Genomic DNA, 19,418 nt, shown 5'->3' on the forward strand with positions numbered 1-19,418 from the left:
TCAAGCTGCAGCGATTTTTACTTGTGAGCCAAATGAGTATCCCATTCCCACATCAGAATCTGGGACTCCTTTGCCTATGGTTTACCAAACGTTTCTCACAAACCCTAACATTTGGTGACCCTGTCAACACTTTCAGAGGTTCCCGTGGTTTTACTCATTACTGGTAAACTCTCCTGCACACTCACCACTCTTCAAAACTGAAGAGTTGCCCCTTAAACTCAGACGGCCCCAGTTCATGGCCCCAGTTCATGGAGTGCATCTAGTCTGTTTCTCCTTTCTATTTGCCACTAGTCTTTCTGCCACTAGTCTGTTTTCTCCTTTCCTAAAGCAGAAAGGCCAATATATAGTTGTGATGATTTTAAAATTATAGCCATGTATTTTAAACTCTTTGCATTTTTAAATGATGTAGTTCTTGTATGTAATTTCCATTTTCTTTCCTATCTCAACTTCTGCATTTCCAGTTGAAGTTCATGTGTGGTGGACTGCTGATTTATTATGGTCCCCTGAGCACGTCCCTTCACCCTCTGTCCCAAGCCTCTCATTCAGGAAATTACCAATTAATTTTTAGTAAAATATCTCAGAATGATACTATAAAACAAATCTATTCCAAGGACTTCTAAATTTATTCAAGATTCTCCATCTTCCTCTCTGATGCCATCACGTTTTTGCTTTCCTAGCTCTCCTTGCTGCTCCCTAAATGTAGCCGTACCCCAGGATTCATGCGGTGGCTCTCTGCTCTTCTCTCTCATGCTATTAATCTACCCTAAGAGCTTTATATATCTCCTCTATACTGATGTCTTCAAATCTGTATCTCTGCTCTTCTCACCTAAACTTTAGTTGTACAGCTTCCGTTGCCCTGTTAGGTGTGCCACCGTCAGTCCAAGTTGAGCAAGGCCAGGTTCAACACGGCACCATCTGCCAGTCACTGGGACTCTCGTCTGACCTTTCGTGTTCCCCTGCCCTCGTACAAGTTCAGTTGCCGAGCCCTAAAGGTTTTGTCTGCTTCTAACAGGGAGTATCCTATTCTGCCCTCTAAAACAGTCCCTATTAAACTATAATTCCCGTTTGGTTTTATGCTTTTTGAGGATAAAGATTATATCTTGTTCACCTTTAAATCCCTATAATTCTATATGTTTGAAAATAGACATGCAACAAATATTTGTTTGAATTTAGTAGTTGAGTGGCAAAGAGAGTGTTCCATGCTCAAATATATTTATAAAGCCCCGAGTTGAGGTTAATTAGGATTCCTTATTAAATTGCTAGTGGTTATTATTATTAATTCCTAAAGGAGGCATTATATTGTAGTATGCAACAGGGTCCAAACTTTATTGATCTTAGGAACCATTTTTCACAGCACCAATTGCATCTCTCTGAACAAAGTTCCCCAGAACAAAGTTTGTCAAATGTGCGAGGATGACTGATTAACTATTCACATACAAAATTACAAAATACAAAAATAAAACCCACATGGATCAAAATGTTATATATAAAATATATATACATACATATAATACAACTAAAGAACATTAAGAAAATGTAGGTGAATATTTCTCAGCCTTGTGGTGGGGAAGACTTTTCTCAGTATAACATGCATAGCAAGAACCATAAATATTGACATATGTGACTATATATATTTAAAAATTTTAAATGTTCCTATGCATTTAGAAAACTGTGAAATTAATTCCAACACCAGAAGATAGAAAGTAGTGAATAAAACATTGCAATGTATGTGACAGATAAAGAATGGATATCCTTATTATATAAAAAACTCTTAAAAATTAAGAAAAAGATGAACATCTCAAAAGAAAAATGGGAAAAAGACATACACAAGCAATTCACAAAAGAAGAAATACCTACAGATGGCCAAAAAGCACATGAAAAGATGCTCAATATCACTAATTATTAGAGAAATGCAAATCAAGACTACAATGAAGTATCACCTCATACCAATCAGAATGGCCATCATCAAAAAATCTACAAGCAATAAATGCTGGAGAGGGTGTGGAGAAAAGGGAACCCTCCTACACTGTTGGTGGGAATGTAAATTGGTACAACCATTATGGAGAACAGTATGGAGTTTACTTAAAAATCTAAATATAGAACTAACATATGACCTGGTAATCCCATTCCTGGGCATATATCTGGAGAAAACCGTAATTCAAAAAGATACATGCACCCCAGTGTTCATTGCAGCACTATTTACAATAGCCAAGACATGGAAGCAACTTAAATGTCCATCGACAGATGAATGGATAAAGAAGATGTGGTACATATATACAATGGAATATTACTCAACCATAAAAAAGAATGAAATAACGCCATTTGTGGCAGCACAGATGGACCTAGAGATTATCATACTAAGTGAAGTAAGTCAGACAGAGAAAGACAAATATCATACGATATCACTTACATGTGGAATCTAATAAAAATAAGACAAATGAAGTTATTTACAAAACAGAAACAGACTTACAGATCTCAAAATCAAACTTATGGTTACCAAAGAGGAAATGTGGGGGGAAGGGACAAATTAGGAGACTGGGATTAACATATACCACTACTATATATAAAATAGATAACTAATAAGGACCTACTGTATAGCACAGGGAACCCTACTCTATATTCTGTAATAACCTATATGGGAAAAGAATCTCTGAAAGAATAGATATATATATGTATATATATGTATAACATATACATGTATTATATGTTGTTATATATGTATATATACATATATGTATATATGTAGTTATATATGTATATATATTATATGTAGTTATATATTTAGGTATAACTAATTCACTTTACTGTGCACCTGAAACTAACACAACATTGTAAGTCTACTCCAATAAAAATTTTAAAAAAAGAAAAGAAACAAAAAAATAAAAAATGAAACAAACAAAAAAAAGAAATACCAATGGTCAATAATGTTTGGGAAAAAAATTCAACCCAGCTATGTATTTAGTTAAATCCAAATTAATATAAAAGATTTGATGAGAATGTGGGGAAAAATAGACATTCTGTTACATTGATGGTGGAGGAGCAAATTTGTGTAGTTATTTGAAGAGAAATTTGGCAGTATTTATCAAAAGCTTTTACCCAAAAACTCTACTTAAATGGATTTATGTTAATAAATTATTAAAATAAGTATTCAAAATGAATGTATAAGGGTATTCATCATAATATTGTTTATAATAGTAAAAAAAATTGGAAAAAGCCTAATTGTCCAATTCCAAATGGAATTTTATACATCAACATTTAACAGGAGTTTCTCTGGATTAGGGTTAGAGGTAATCTGATTTTTTTCTTTGCACTTTTTTTGTGTGCGTGTTTCCACACTTTTTAGTTTCAACAATGCATTACTTTTTTTTTTTTCTTTTTAGAAATAAGTGACTTACTGTTATTTTTAAAAGCGGGCAATATAATATAATACTCAAGTTTCTGAATGAGGGAATAGAGTTTATTAACCCAAATATCTGATAACATCGCTTTTTTCATATATTAGTTCCCCTTTTAATTTTCATTCCTATTCTTCCCCTTCTAATAAAACACAACAGAGAAAAAAAATGTCTTCTAGATGTGGTTTTCTAATTCCCCTACTACAAATCCTCCTCTTCCCTGAATAATCCAGCCCTCCAATCTGCCTCTGGGTGAACTTCCTCTCTTTGAATGTCAAGTTTCTTGGCTCCCTGTCCTCCAACTCCAGCTCCACTCCTGAATATAGTCGAGAAGGAAGCCTCAAAGCAGTCCAGATGCTGTCTATGGGGTCAAGGCCTTCTCTCTCCGAGAAACCAGGAGATTATTAGTCTAACTCATGTGACAAGTGCCTGTTCAAATTAGAGTGACAAATCTCACTTAACTGGTAGCACTGTTTGCATACAAATCTGTCCTCAGCCTAAGGATCTGCCCCTGGGGGTTGAGTAAGGATGAAAGATGTGTTTTCAATTTGCTGCAAGGTAACTGCTTCTCTGAAATCAGGTTAATCATCACAAAAGACTTGGTGGATCATTCTTTGGCTTCCGTCACAAGCATATTTTCTCTTTCACTCTCTGACCTCCCCAGACTCTGCTCTGACTCCTGTCACTACCAGATTCCTAATTGTGTTACCCAAGGTTCTGACCTCAGCCCTTCCCAAACACTTTCTGCCCTGGCGGTCACATCTTCAGCGCTCACCTGTCAGCCAATGGCAACCGAAGATTTGTCTCCAGTCCAGTGGCTTTCCTGGTCCCAATTGCACGTGCCCAACCCACTGATGAAAAACTACTCCAGGCTGTCCACCTGGTGCCTCAGACTCAATACATTAGGTCTGAAATCAACAAACCATGTCTTCCCCAAACCCCCAGACCTTCCTGTTTCTGAAGCAAAACTTCCTTTTTCCTTTTCATTAATCCCAAAACCTCAGTCACTTTTAGCTCATTTCTCTTTTCCTTCCTGTTTGAAACTCTCCCTACCTCCCATCCTCCAGTCCAGTCAAATACTTCTTCATACTTCCATCCATCTTTTTTCCTCTAGTGCTACCATCTTCTCCCAAGCTCAGCTCCGTCACTTATGCACAGAGGGTGTGGTGACCTCTCGAGTCTTCCCTGTCACCCCACCTCTAATGATTCCCCAACTCACCACCAAGCAAACCTGCTTCGATCCTGTAATTCCTCCACTCAAGCCCAGGGAGGGATCCTATCAAGTCCAGTCCTACAAGCCTGGCATTCAAGGCCTTCTATCATCTTGCCCCAACCTACCTTTCAACCCCTATATCTTACTACTTTGTAATACAAATTTAGCATCTAGTTCACCAGATATTTTGACCATTCTCCTATCCCACCTTGTCCTTCTTATCTCCACACTTTGGCAAAACCTCTTCTCTCATATTTCTTTTCCTCTACATAAGTACCACATCCTCCTTAAATTATGATGGCTAGGTTCCTATAGTGGACTTGGTTTCAAATGGCATTTAACCCATTCTCTACTGCATTACTGTTTATGTTCATATCTAGTCTCCTCCACAGGATTAAAGGCTTTGTCTTTTACATCTATATATACCCCACATCTCCTGGCACATATTAAGTGCTAACTATTAATTACTTGTTTAATGAGGAAATGAATGAACACTTAGATCAAGCTGGCAACTTATTTTTCAGCCTTTCTGTCTCTTAGTAGGAATCACTTCGGGATGGCCAATTGGCTGTAGCATCAAAGTCAGCCTACTTTGCCAAAGATGCTCACGTACAGCTACCATTTTGCAGTGTGACTTTTGTCTCTAATAAAACAAATTGTTGTGATATTTTAGCAGAGAAGACACCAGAAAAAAATTTGCCATATGGGCAGGAGTAGAGCCAACTCTTCTGCCTTTGGCGGTTATGTTTGTTGTCTGTGTGGCAAATCCTTTCACCTTCTTTCTGGTAACGGACCCTGCATACTTTCTCTGGCCCTATTGCCCACCAGCAAGAAGAATGGGAATGTGACAGGTAAGATCCAGTCATAGGAGTCTATTTGTACTTGGGCGCTGAGCCCAAATCACACCAATTAGACTCTTCACAGAGACTTTCTTCTGGAGCTAGAAGGTAAGTGTTTTTAAGGGTATTACCTCAGAACTACCATGGACCACATCTCCAATTAGAAAAAAATAGCCTCCTTATTGCCCAAACCCATTATTTGGCAATCTAAGTAATAGTCACACAGGTATCTTGAATTTTATATATCCTAAATGGAGCTCTCTATTGCTCTAATGTATTTTTCTCCCAGTCTTTCACATCAAAAGAAATGGCACCAGGATCCACCTGATTACTCTAGCGGAGGAGCTTTGATTTCCCCTTTCCTTCCTCTCCCATAACTAACCTCTCAACAAATTCTATTTATTTTCAGTCCAAATCTGGCCCTTTCCTTATCTTCTCTGTCACAGAACAAACTCTCTGCTGCCCACCGGCAGTTGTTTGTCCAGCCTCATTTCATACCAGTCCTCTTCCTGTTCAGTAGGCTCCGGCCACACTGGCTTCCTTTCTGCTCCTCTGACGACTTCACACTTTTGCCTTTGTTGTTCTTTCTACCTAGAACATTCTTTCCATGACTCTGTAATAGGTAATCATTCTCAGGTCTCAGTTCAAATGTCACTTCTTTAAGAGGTCTCACCTGGCAGCCTATAAAGCCTTCTCCCTCTTCAGCTTCTCCTCACTTCTTCATCCTGTTTGTTTCTTTATGACACTTATGACAATGAATAATTATCTTTAATTTGTTTGCCTTTGCAGGCTTTTACTGGAATGTAAGCTCCTCAAGTGTAGACTCTTTTCTGGTCTTCTGTTCTATGTTTAGTAGGTTCAAGGCACTTGATGAATGTTTATGGAATTATTACAACAAAGTAATTCTCTGCAATATTTCCACTCTTTCTTGAAATTTCTCCTCTTTCAATATCTGAGACATAGAATTCTGTCTGTTCCCTGCCTTGTTTTTCTTCCTCTTCCATCTTCTAAGAGTAAATGTTCTCTAAGGCTCCACCTTTGATCTTCTGCTCTTTGGTTTACATTCTAGAAAATAAATTCCATGAAGGCAAGACTTCTGTTACCATTATGTCCCTAAGACCTCAGACAGTGTTTGGTATAGAATAAGGGCTCAATAAAAGTTAACTGAATGAATGAAAGATTCCTTTCCCATGGTTCTGGCATGGCTTCAATTCTTCATGCGTGGGACACAGCCATTTCTCTATCCAGCCCTGACTGATCTTCTGATCATCTGTCCTGCACTTTCAATTCCTACCTGGTGTTTGCCCTTGAACTCCTTGTGAACATGTCCATGTTGGTATTGTATTCATCACTTTCCCTTTAAGGACTCTTCCTCCTCAGTTCCTTTCTGAGCTCCATTATCATTTCTGACGCTGACACCATCATTTTTCTAATCATCCAGGGTGAAAATCTTAGAGTCATTTTTACTTCTTTTCTCACTTATTCCCCACATTTATTTGTTTACCAACTTTTGTTAATCTCACTTCCCCCCATTCGTCCCCTTTTCCCTAGTCCCTCTGTCCCTCTCTAATTCAGTTCTCTCCCTCTTGGCTGGAGTTCTTGGCCTCCATAGTTTCCAACCTCCTTAATATTCTTTCTCACTCACGCTGATCCACTTTCAATCCTCACTGCAGACCACTTCTAGACTTCTTTATCGAAAGCACCCTCCTGCTTGAAAACATCGATTGTTCTCTGGAATGAATACAATCAAATCTAGGCTGGAAATTTAAAGTTCTTCATTATCCATCTCAAACTTCCATTCTGACTGCATCTTCTCCTACCTCCTTTCAAGCTTCATCCTCCCTAGCAGTCCTGCATTAGTGAACATTCCTGTGTCCATCTTGTGCTCTTCTTCTCTGATACCTGTACTCATACTATTCACTCTGTCTCTAATTGCTGTAGTTGTTTTAATTTCCTATGGCACTCAATTCTGCTTTGTATGATACCTATTTGATTGGATCCTATTTATCCCATTAAAACATAAACTCCTTGAGTACAGGAACTATGTCTAATTCATGGTTTTACCCTCCATAGGTCCAATAAATTGTCTAGCACTTATCTATTGAATGCTGAGAGGCACTGTAAGAGGGTAGTTAAGGGTATGGAGGACTTGGATCCAAATTCCAGCGAGTCTGAGCATGTAATAAACCTTACTAAGACTCACTTTCCTGAAAAATTGGAAGAATGTTGCCTACTTCATATGGTTGTTGGGAGAATTAAATGGAATAGTGCATATACAGCACCTGGTACCTAATAAGTGCTATTGTAAAATGAAAGAGACCAACTTTGTCCTTTTCCTTGATCACGAGGAAGTATAAAATCTAAAGAATCCACTAAGCATGAAAAGCTGCCTTCCTTTCCCCTACTCTATGTGTACACATTCAATGACTTGCGTTTATGAAGAGCCCAAAGAGATTGATATGCCTTACAGATGGACTAGGCCAACAAGCAGGCCCTGGCGGCTGCCTTGCCATCACTGCTTCTAAGCATCCCTGCTACTTTTGCTTTATGGGACTAAGTACCTGATATCATGCAGAGTTTTCTGATTTTCAGACTTTGTTCCGGTTGTAGTTCCCCTACTGACTCTGCTATCATGTTGGGCCAGTCATGTTGTTGGTGAATTCCTGAGTCAATTCCTCGCTATTATTACTTCATTTTCTAGCCAAGAACCTGGACCTTTCCTTGCCTGTAGTGCAGGCAGCTCTGGTCCAAATAATTCAGAAGACTGAACTCCAAGCCAGGTACACAGGATTAGGAGATCACATGAGGGTCAAAGTGGAGGGTGAGAGTTCAGATGCTATAACAAGTGGTTGTCAAGCCAACTTCTTCAGAAAGGGTTATTTTCCTTTAAAGGAGCGATTGGTGGTCCAACTCCTTGAGAAGGCTAAGAGAAAGGCAGAAGATTCAATCTCACAGTGTCCCAAGTTACAGAGAGGTCAAGAAGAATAAGGATCAAGAGAAGGCCATTCGGCTTGGACACTAAGAGGTTAGTAGACTCTGGGTGAGAAGTTTTAGTGGCATAGTAAAGGCAGAGTTGTCTTCTGTGTCAGCTGGTCAACAAGTATTTATTGAACACCAGAGCCTGTGCTAGGCATGGAGGCATAGTATAGAAGAAAACAGACATGGTACCAGACACTCTATGAAGAGGTACAGGAAATGTCAGTTACAGCCATTTCTTTGAGGAATTAAGGCAAACCCACAGGAAAAGTTCAATATAAATTATGTAATTCTACATAATGGATCATTTCCACTCTCATAACAGGTTATAGTATATTCATAGAATTTCAGAGTTTAAAAGAAGCTTAATGACTTTCAAGTCTCTCTTTTAATATGAGGAAACTAAAGCCATAGAAACAAATCTGGCCAATGTCACATAGCTACCCCCCTTCCCACTGTGCAGATTTCACTTGTTATAATAATAGTTTTAGGTCATTGTTGTAAAAATCTAATGAGAAGTTTCATGTATTTCTTGTGAAAATTATAACTTAAACACAGAATGACATTAACCATCTTCATGATTTTCATGGATAGCACCTTAGCAAGTATAATATGATCCAGTAACCCCACTTTTGGGTATATATCCAAAGGAATTAAAATCAGGATCTTGAAGAGATATCTGCATTCCTATGTTCATTGCAGCATTATTCACAATAGCCAAGATGTGGAATCAACTTAAATGTCTATCAACAGAGGCACAAAGAAAATGTGGTATACACATACAGTGGAATATTATTCAGCCTTTAAAAAGAAGGAAATCCTGCCATTTGTGACACTATAGATGGACCTAGAGGATATTATGCTACCTGAAATAAGCCAGACACAGAAGGACAAATATTACATGATGCCACTTACATGAGGAACCTAAAATAGTCAAATCCAGAGGAGCTGAGAGTGGCATGGTGGTTACCAGGGGCTGGGGGAGAGGATAATGGGGAGGTATTAGTCAAAGGGTACTAAGTTTCAGTTATGCAAGATGAATAAGTCCTAGAGATCTACTACACAGTGTAGTGCCTAAAGGTAATAATACTGTCTTGTATTCTTAAAAATTTGCTAAGAGGGTAGAACTTATGTTAAGCATTCTTATCATACACATGCAAATAAAAAATAATAATAACGATAATGATAAAGGAGGTGGGAGAAAACTTTTGGAGGCGATAGATATGTTTATGGAATAGATTGTGGTGATGTTTCATGGATGTATACTTATTTCCAAACTCATCACATTGTACACATTAAGTACGTGTAGCGGTTTCTATGTCAATCATACCTCAATTAAGTGGTTAAGAAAAAAACAGTCCTAATTCCCACTTTCCCTAGCAACTGAAAAAGGAGACGATGATGGGGATGTCATAAAACAACTTCACTAGCCTATGTATTGTTCTGCTCCAGTAAAATGAAAATCCTAATCCGTTGACACTTTTTAAATGTTCTGAGACCCTTGGTTGGGTGGAGCAGTAGATACCTGTAAAGTGGTCACTGCCTGGCTTGGTGTTCTTTGATACTCTGAGAACTAGATGCCACGTTTGGTCACAGGGTAAATTAACGTTCTATTAGTTGTGTGACTTTACTGAACAGCAATTCATTTGTGGCTTGCCTTGTAATTTCCAGGTTTCTCATACCCTTAAAAAATGCAGAGTAGTTTACTGTGGAAAAAAAATTAATTCAATTTAGCTCCACTTTGGAGAAAAGGTTATAAGGACAGTGTGTGTCTGGTCTATTAATACACAGTTGCTCCTGTCCGTAATGGATGTTTATGATTCATTGCTTATTGAGGAACCACTTCTATGGAAAATTGCCAAATATCTTCCAAAAATCCAAACAAAATGTCTTGGCTCCCTGATTTTGGGATTAGATCTGAATGTCTCATTCTCAAGTTGCTCAGGGCCACACATCAAGCTGTTGAGAGAAAAGACCAAGGAGACTTAGGAAGCTAAGCCTAGGCCTGGGGGTACAGAGCACCAACCTCAGAACCCAGGTCCTGCTAAAGTTCTCAGAGGAGAAAGCTTTCCTAAGGCTAGGCTGGGAGGAGGGGTGATGCAGAGGCTGTAAGGGTTCTTGTGGAATGTTTTCAAGGCATGGCAGACCAGAGAGGATCTATCTACATCTTCCTACACCAGGCTTAAGGGGCCGCTGGCCAACCTCATTCTTAGAGCACCGGTCCCATATGAAGCTCCATGGAAATGTTAAGGAAAACAACTTCGGGAAATACTAGCTTAAACAAAATTAAACAAGTTTCTTTATCGAAGGATTTCTATGAGCCTTCAATATATATTCATATTCATTATGATTCATTGTGAATCTTCAGTAGAATGTTATTTTTTTCCAAATTTATTTGACCAGGAGATCTCCCCTCACTTTTTGGTAGTACAACTATTAGCATTTGAAGAACTGTTTATGGGGTTTATGAAATTCCAATCTTGAGAAAAAAACAGGAAGCTCCAAACTGCCTTTGATTTGAAGAGTCTCCAGGACTTTCTGACGGCCACCTCAAAATGAATGGCAGGTCTAACTCTTAGTTTTGTTTTATTTTGTTTTCATCTTTCCCTTTGGATTTTGGGTCTGGGCAGTGGGTCCCAAAGCCTAGAATGGCTCCCGAAGAGATCCGGTCTCCCTGAGGGCTTTGGACCGCAGCAAGTGTGTAGCTGATTGGCTCTACTGGAGCTGTGTAAAATATGCAGTGTGGTCGAGTGCTTGAGAGCACTAGCTCCGGAGCTGTGCAACTTGGATAAGTTACTTTATCTGTGTCTCAAATTCCTCACCTGTAAAATGGGGATCATAATAGCTTCTAACCCATGTGGTTATGTGACGATTCGATGACTTAATACTTTAAAAGCACATAAAACAGTACTTGGCACACAGTAAATGCTAAAAACCGTTAGCTATTATTGGGTCTGGACTTCAGTCTCTGAGGCTGTCCTATACATGGAGATGGTAGGAAGGGAAGCTCTTTGTCTCTGCATTTGCCCAGGTGAGAGGCTCTCAACTGGTGGATTCAGTCTAAGTGTAAATTAGCAACAAAATTTTCTCGTAAATGCAATCTTGCCCCTCAAAACTGATCACACATAAACAGCATCATTAGGGAATGCCTGGAAACATACGCTTTCTTCTCAGAAAAGGTAAGCATTTGTTTCTCTCTGAATGAAATGTGATACCTGGCTTATATGATTATTTATGGCACTGTACCTTTGTGTTTATGAAATGTTCAAGAAGCACAGATCATCTTCATAGAAAATAAAAGTATCCATAAGGCTGAATAAGTTTTCCTCATCTCATCTCACTATGACCTTCAGAACTTGCTTATTCGATTTAATAGTTACTGGTGCTGATACACAAATTGTGGGCTGCTTCCTTCTGATCCAGCTTCAGCAGTACAACTTTGAATGGGGGAGAATCTAAGGCTTCTGGCCCATTCTGGAATGACGTCAGGTCATCTAAAGTTTAGAGGATATCTATGAAGACAGGAATGGAAAACACATTATACTTATTCCCACTACGTTCGGCTGAAGTTAAGCTCGTATGTATTTTTTTGCCAGATAATACCATCTAATGGTGGTCTATGTTGAGATAACCTGATTTATTTTAACTGAGTTAAATCAACTCAATAAATCCAACAATTTAATGAGTTTAACTAAAGTTATGTATCAGTTCTCACATTTTCCCCGAGCAAATGTGAATGAAAGTCATAGCATTATCTCTTTCATGGATGGAAAATGAGACAACAACAAAAAGCAAAACAAATTTAGCTATGAATAGTCATTAGAGAACTCTTCATCGATTCATAATCTGCACTTATCATTGATTTACTTTGCTCTTAACATTGGATTATTTTCTTTTCTCTCATATCTTTCTAGGTAATGTATGATTGCACATATAAATAGTTGGAATGAAATGCTTTAATATGTTAACAGTTTATATTAATATTTAATATGTTAATAATTAAAATCATGTTTAGTAATTCAGAAGTTTAGGTCATATAGGTTATATCTGCTGGGTTCTAGATCAGTGATGTTATTTAAGCGGGTTTCCTTGAAGAAATCACAGGATAGCTAAAATATTAAGATTCTTGGTTTACAGCTGGAAGTTAGATAAACACAGTATGGTAACATCAGTTATCTTCTAAAGATCCAACACTTGGATCGAGCAGTCCTTATTAATATAAAATAAGAAAACTAGTGAATTTATTTGCAGTTTGATAGAAGAACAGTCCTTGGGTTATGAAAGATGAGAAGATGTTATCCTAAGATTTCCCCGGGGGAACTAAGATTTGTTTAACTAAATACCTTGGGTTGAAGGGAGTATATACCAATAAAATTGGAAGTTATTTATGGTAGGTAAATTATAATATGTAACTATATATATATAATCATTAACTGATTAACAAAATTATAATTAATAAAGCAAGCAAGGAAGCAATGTCCTAATGTCCTATAAATAAATGTATATTAATCATTCCACAAGATGATATAATCCATCAACAATCCTTAGTCTTGCTGAATCTCTCTGTCACCCCCAAGGTCAAAGCAGTTTGAGGATAGATTCTTCACCTAAGGATGCTAGAGTCATATTTAGATTAAAAGCTAGAAACAAAAATTCCACTTCTTGGTGTAAATCTTAGAGAAAATTGCACATGTATACCTAAAGTAATGCACAAGGAAGTTCACTGCAGCAGTATGATCTATAATATTTGAAAGTTTACAGTTTGTTTTTTTTTTTTTTTTTTTTTTTTTGCGGTACGCGGGCCTCTCACTGCTGTGGCCTCTCCCGTCGCGGAGCGCAGGCTCCGGACGCGGAGGCTCAGCGGCCATGGCTCACGGGCCCAGCCGCTCCGCGGCATGTGGGATCTTCCCAGACCGGGACACGAACCCGTGTCCCCTGCATCGGCAGGCGGACTCTCAACCACTGCGCCACCAGGGAAGCCCCAGTTTACAGTTTTAAAATGCCCACCAGTAGGTGAAACGGATGAACAAATTATAGAGTATTCTCATGATGGAATATGACCAATAGTTAAACTGAATAAACTAGATCTATATTATGAATCTTGAAAAAACAATATTAAGTGACAAAAACATGTTGCAGGCTGATATTTTATAGTGTGATAAGACTTGGATAACTTATTGTAAAATTTGTTTAAGATGCACAAAACCATACTGTGTGTTATTTGTGGATGTATACTTTTCATATACATATATTTGTATATATTTCACATACATATGCTTTTCATATATATGAAGTTAACTTTTCATTTATATATAGTAAACTCAGGAAAGTAGTTGCTTCCAGGAGGGAAGGAGAATAGCTTCAGGGAAGGATATAAAAGGGACTTCAACTGTATGTGTCATGTTTTATTCTTAACTAGCAAATATATTAATCGTATGTTAAACTTTTAAAATTCTGAGTGGTAGGTAAGGTATCATTGTATAATAATACGCTGCACTTCACATGCACTTAACATATTTCATAATAAAAAAAGGATTAAGCCATAGGTACAGGCTCTTTTAGACTCACTACTGTTATTCCACCTTTAAAGGATAAGGAAACAGAAAGGCTTTTTCCAAGGAGGATACATTTGCCTAGCCAAAGCCAAGAGACAATCCAATCTCTTCTTTTGGACAGAAGAGGCAAGATATTTTATTATTGCTCCAAGACAAGTTTGCAATCTGGAAGGACTTCTAGTTAATACTCTTCTAGGAGTGTTAATTTGGGGAATTCAAGCAATGCACTGTTGTTTGTAAATAAACTTGAGTCTGATCTTTTATCCAAGTTTATGTGTGCTTGGGTGAGCCCTGCCTAATTTCCCTGGCCCTGGTCTTTCCCAGCTTTTCCCAGCTGGCCCTCAGCTCTCTCTCTATCAGCAAATGGAGCACTACTGACTCCGGCAGGGGGTCCCTAACCAGCTTCTCTCCCTGCCTCACCACCTCTGTTTGGCCCATCTTGATAAGGACCCCGTTTTCCTGCCAGATTAACGCATGACAAGGCATGTGTGTGTGTGTGTGCGCGTGCATGCGTGTGTGTGTGTGTGTGTGTGTGTGTGTGTGTGTGTGTGTGTGTGTCCCTAGAGATTCTGTCCACGCCTGACTGACTCTCCACACCTGAAGCTGGCTCCAGCCCCAAACCTTCAAGTCCTCTCTTGCTGCCAATAATTCAGCTGTTTCTCTTCATGAGCTCCCAGGATTCTATTGCATTTGGGAAAAATACATTTCTCTTGCATTTGGCCTGGCCATCACTTCCCCGGCCAAGGCCAGATGTCCTGGTATTAGATGTCTACTCACAGCCTAGGCTTCTCCTTTGAGGTCTCATCACAGCTGCAGTTAAATAATTAATTTCACAATTAGTTTAATGTTTGCTTCCTCATCTCTAATGTAGGCTCCCATGAGGGCCTGGACGATGTTCCCAACATGGTGAGCAGCACCACGATTAATGAATGACTGAGTGAAAGCAAACTTTGTTTATACACAGAAAATTGTATATGTATATTTTAAGAATAAAAGTGGAATGTCCTAAAATTTTAGTTTTTACAAGTTGTCCCTTTTAAATGTTTTCAAAAAGTTTTGAAAATATATTCATAAAATAGCTGATTATAATGAACTCTTTATGCAAATACTTCTCTGTGAGTGTAAATAGTGATTAACATTTTGCCGTATTTCATCTTTTTTTTTAATCTATACTTTGCTTTGCTGAAGCATTTAAAGCAAATCCTAGATGTCATGACACTTCATCCCTAAATACTACAGTACAGTATAAATGCGAAATACAGCTCCACACAAAAAGCTCATTTTCCTAATTGCACATAACAAAATTGAGAACAATTCTTCCATCTAATATTCAGTGTGCTTTCAATTTTTCTGATTGCCTTTCTACAACTGTAAGAAAATTCTTTCTACAGTTGCTTAGATTCAGGATTGACTTTTTTTTAACCATTTTTAAAAATTGAAGTATAGTTAATTTACAATGTTGTGTTAGCTCCTGGTATACAGCAAAGTGATTCAGTTATATATATACATATGTATGTATGTATGTATGTATATTCTTTTTCAGATTCTTTCCATTATAAGTTATTATAAGACATTGAATATAGTTCCCTGCGCTATACAGTAGGTCCCTGTTGTTTATCTGTTTTATACATAGTAGTGTTTATATGTTAATCCCAAACTTCTAATTTATCGCCCCCTCCTCATCACCCCATTATGCCCTTTGGCAAGCATAAATTTGTTTTCTATATCTGTGAGACTATTTCTGTTTTGTAAAATAGTTAATTTATATCATTTTTTAGATTCTACATATAAGTGATATTTTATGATATTTGTCTTTCTCTGTCTGACTTACTTAGTATGATAATCTCTACGTCCATCCATGTCGCTGCAAATGGCATTATTTCATTCTTTTTTACAGGACTTTTTTTTTTTGCGGTACACGGGCCTCTCACCGTTGTGGCCTCTCCCATTGCGGAGCACAGGGCTCCGGACGTGCAGGCTCAGCGGCCACGGCTCACAGGCCCAGCCGCTCCGCGGCATGTGGGATCTTCCCTGACCGGGGCACGAACCCGTGTCCCCTGCATCGGTAGGCAGACTCTCAACCACTGCACCACAAGGGAAGCCCAGGATTGACTTTTTGACAAGACTATTTCATAGGTGATGCCACATCCTTCAGATTGCAGCAGCTGAGGAGTGTCACCATAGCTAATTGTCCCACTCTTAGTGTTGGCAAGATTTATCTGTGTGGTGAAGGTAACAGCCTAGTCTCTCCAATATAAAGTTTTTCTTTCCTCCTTATAACAAATAAGTAATCAATGCTTGGCACCCTGCAAATATCTAGTTCCCATTGACCTTTCTTCTAGAGTTTTAGCATTTGTTGATGACCATAGCCTGAATCAATTACTTCATTAGGGATCATAGAATAGATGTTTTTGGATTTTATCATTCCTTTATACACTTAGCAGCTCTAAACATTCAGTAACGTGGTACTTTCTGGCATCTATTACAGCTATGTGGATATTTAGAAATAGAACTTGTGTAGGAAAGACACAATAAATGTGCCAATTCTTCCGCTTTCATTACCATTGTAGAAAGAGAGTTCATGTACAAGCTAATTTCAATGGACACAGATTATTTTTTGAGGGCTTTTTTGAGTATTTTACAAATTCTTGGATTTTTAAATATTTAGTATGATTTCAGTCAGTTAGTCTTGATTCTTTTTGATTCGCAAGTTGACTGTGGAGAACACATTCAAGCTGGCTCCGTCATTCTTTAGAATTGACTGTGTTCATCTTTAAAACACTTCATTACTTTCTGGCACAACAGAATGCTCAGGGTCATGTTACACATTCCCTTCCTTCCTTCCTTCCTTCCTCTCTCTGTCTTTTTTTCTCTGCAAAACTTAGTCATTCCTCCAAGAATCCTCTTTGGTGTTTGTGGGTTTTTTTCTGGGAGTGGGGATGGTATTTAGAGATCTAACTCTAAGTATTGCAAATGATCATTGTTATTGGATTTTTCAGTGGTCAGAGACAGAAAATATACTTTAAAAATTATGAGGTCATACTGATATTTCCAGTAAAAATATGATTACAGAATTCTTACTTAAATTGTTTGATTTTATTCTAGTATCTATTTTTAACCTAAAAATGTTTTTTCCCTATAACATTATTGCTTATTTATTTTATCCTGCCATATATAAAAGTTTCAAAATAACAGTAAGAACAATATGAATATTACTGTTACTAACAAAACTAATAAATGATGCTGAAACTTATTTGCAGTTACTGACTATATCCCATCAATTATATGTGGTCAAACAACTGTGTTCTGAAGTTACTTGAAGTTTTGCCTTTCTCTGTGAAGTTATGTTACCAATATGACATACAATTATTTTCATTTATTCCAATTTGCTTTCAGTCTATAGAGATTTCTCTTTTCATTTTGACTTACTTTTATTGTTTGAATGAGTTAAAAGAAGTACATGTCTCCTGGGCAAACTATAACAAGGTATCTTAAGAGAAATATTGCCTCCATCCCTGATCCTTCCATTCTGTTTCCTACCTCTTCTATGTGTAACAATTTTTATTAATTTTTGATTTAAACTTTTAGTGTTTATGCTGTGAAAATATAAGGACATATATATGTATGTATGTATTCCCCTTTGTTACCTAAAATATAGGATATTAACACACTATTCTTCACTTTGCTTTTTAAAATAATAACTTAATAATACGTTCTGAACATCATTCTGTATCAATAAATCAAGTACTGCCTTAATTATTTTTTATAGCTGCATAGATTCAACTGTGTGGAGGCATTTTGTTTTTTTTTAAACCAGTATCCCATTGATGGACATTTGAGTTGGTTCCAATCTTCTGCTATTATAAATAATGTTGCAATAAATAAATTGTGTATATATAATTTTTTCCTTTGGGATACATTTCTAAAAGTGGGATGACCGGGTCAAGGGTAAATACACATCATTTTTCTAGTTATTGCTAAATGCCCCTCTTCAGGGGTTGCACAATTATGCATTCCCACCAACAATGTATAAGAGTTCCAGTTCCTCCACAACAGAGGAAATTGTAGGAGTTTGGATTTTTGTCAATCTGTTGGTAGAGAAATAATATCTCATTGTATTATTTTTAACATCTTTATTGGAATATAATTGCTTTACAATGGTGTGTTAGTTTCTGCTTTATAACAAAGTGAATCAGCTATATATATACACATATATCCCCATATCTCCTCTTTTTATTTATTCATTAAAAAATAGTTTTTACATCTTTATTGGAGTATAATTGCTTTATTTTTTTATCTCGTATTTTAATTTTTCTTAGTGTAAGTGAGGTTGAAATTTTTTCCTATGTTTAAAGGTCATATGTTTTTATTTTTCTAGAAATTATCTATTCATGGCTCTTCCAAATTTTCTATCAGGTTGTCAATCATTTTCCCCTCAGTTTTACTGAGATATAATTGACATATAACATTGTGTAAGTTTAAGATGTACAGGGTGATGATCTGACACACATATATATTGCAAAATGACTAGTATAATAAGATTAGTTAACACCTCCATCACCTCACATAATTACTGTTTTGTTGTTGTTGTGAAAACATTTAAGATCTACTTGCTTAGCAACTTCCAAGAACATACTATAGTATTGTTAACTATAGTCATCATGCTGTACCTGGATCATCTTATAACTGGAGGTCTGTATCCTCTTTCCTCCACCCAGGTTGCCAGTCTTTTTTTCTCAGTCTATAATATAGACTATAGGTCTATATATTACAGAGATTAGCTCCATGATAAACATCACAAACACTTTCCCCAATTTGTCCTTTGTCTTTTGCCTTAGCTTATGAAGATTTTGCCATGTGAAGGCTTTTTTTATCCTATTGTGTCTGGATATTGAGTCCTAGATAGGAAGATTTTCCTTACTCTGAAGTTTTAAATGAATTCACTCATGTTTTCCTTTAATACTAATATGGGTTATTTTTGTACTTTTAGACCCTTGATCCATTTAGAATGTATGCTGGTATATGGTATGAAATATGGATCCAATTTTACCTTTGTTTACATGGCTATTCATTCTAAAATTTCTAAGTCAAAAAGTTTTTCATTAAAAAGAATATTTTAAAGTCCATCTTTTGTCCCCTGATTTGAAATGCCATCTATATCATCTATTACATTTCCATATCAATTGGGCTCTATTTTTGTACTTTCTATTGTTCCATTGGTCTGTCTTTTCATGCACCAGTACCATACAGTTGAATTATAGAGGCTTTTATAATATGTTTTAATATTTGATAGGGGTTGTGTTTCGCACCCCCCATATTGCTCATCCTTTTCAGGCTCTTGCTCTTCTGGCTCTCCTTGCTGGTTTATTTATTTATTTTTTTAGCATAAAGTTTAGAATTCATTTATCTAGCTCCGGAAAAGAAATCCGATGTTATTTTT

This window comes from Pseudorca crassidens, chromosome 1 (assembly GCF_039906515.1).
Source record: "Pseudorca crassidens isolate mPseCra1 chromosome 1, mPseCra1.hap1, whole genome shotgun sequence".
Lineage (NCBI taxonomy): Eukaryota > Metazoa > Chordata > Mammalia > Artiodactyla > Delphinidae > Pseudorca > Pseudorca crassidens.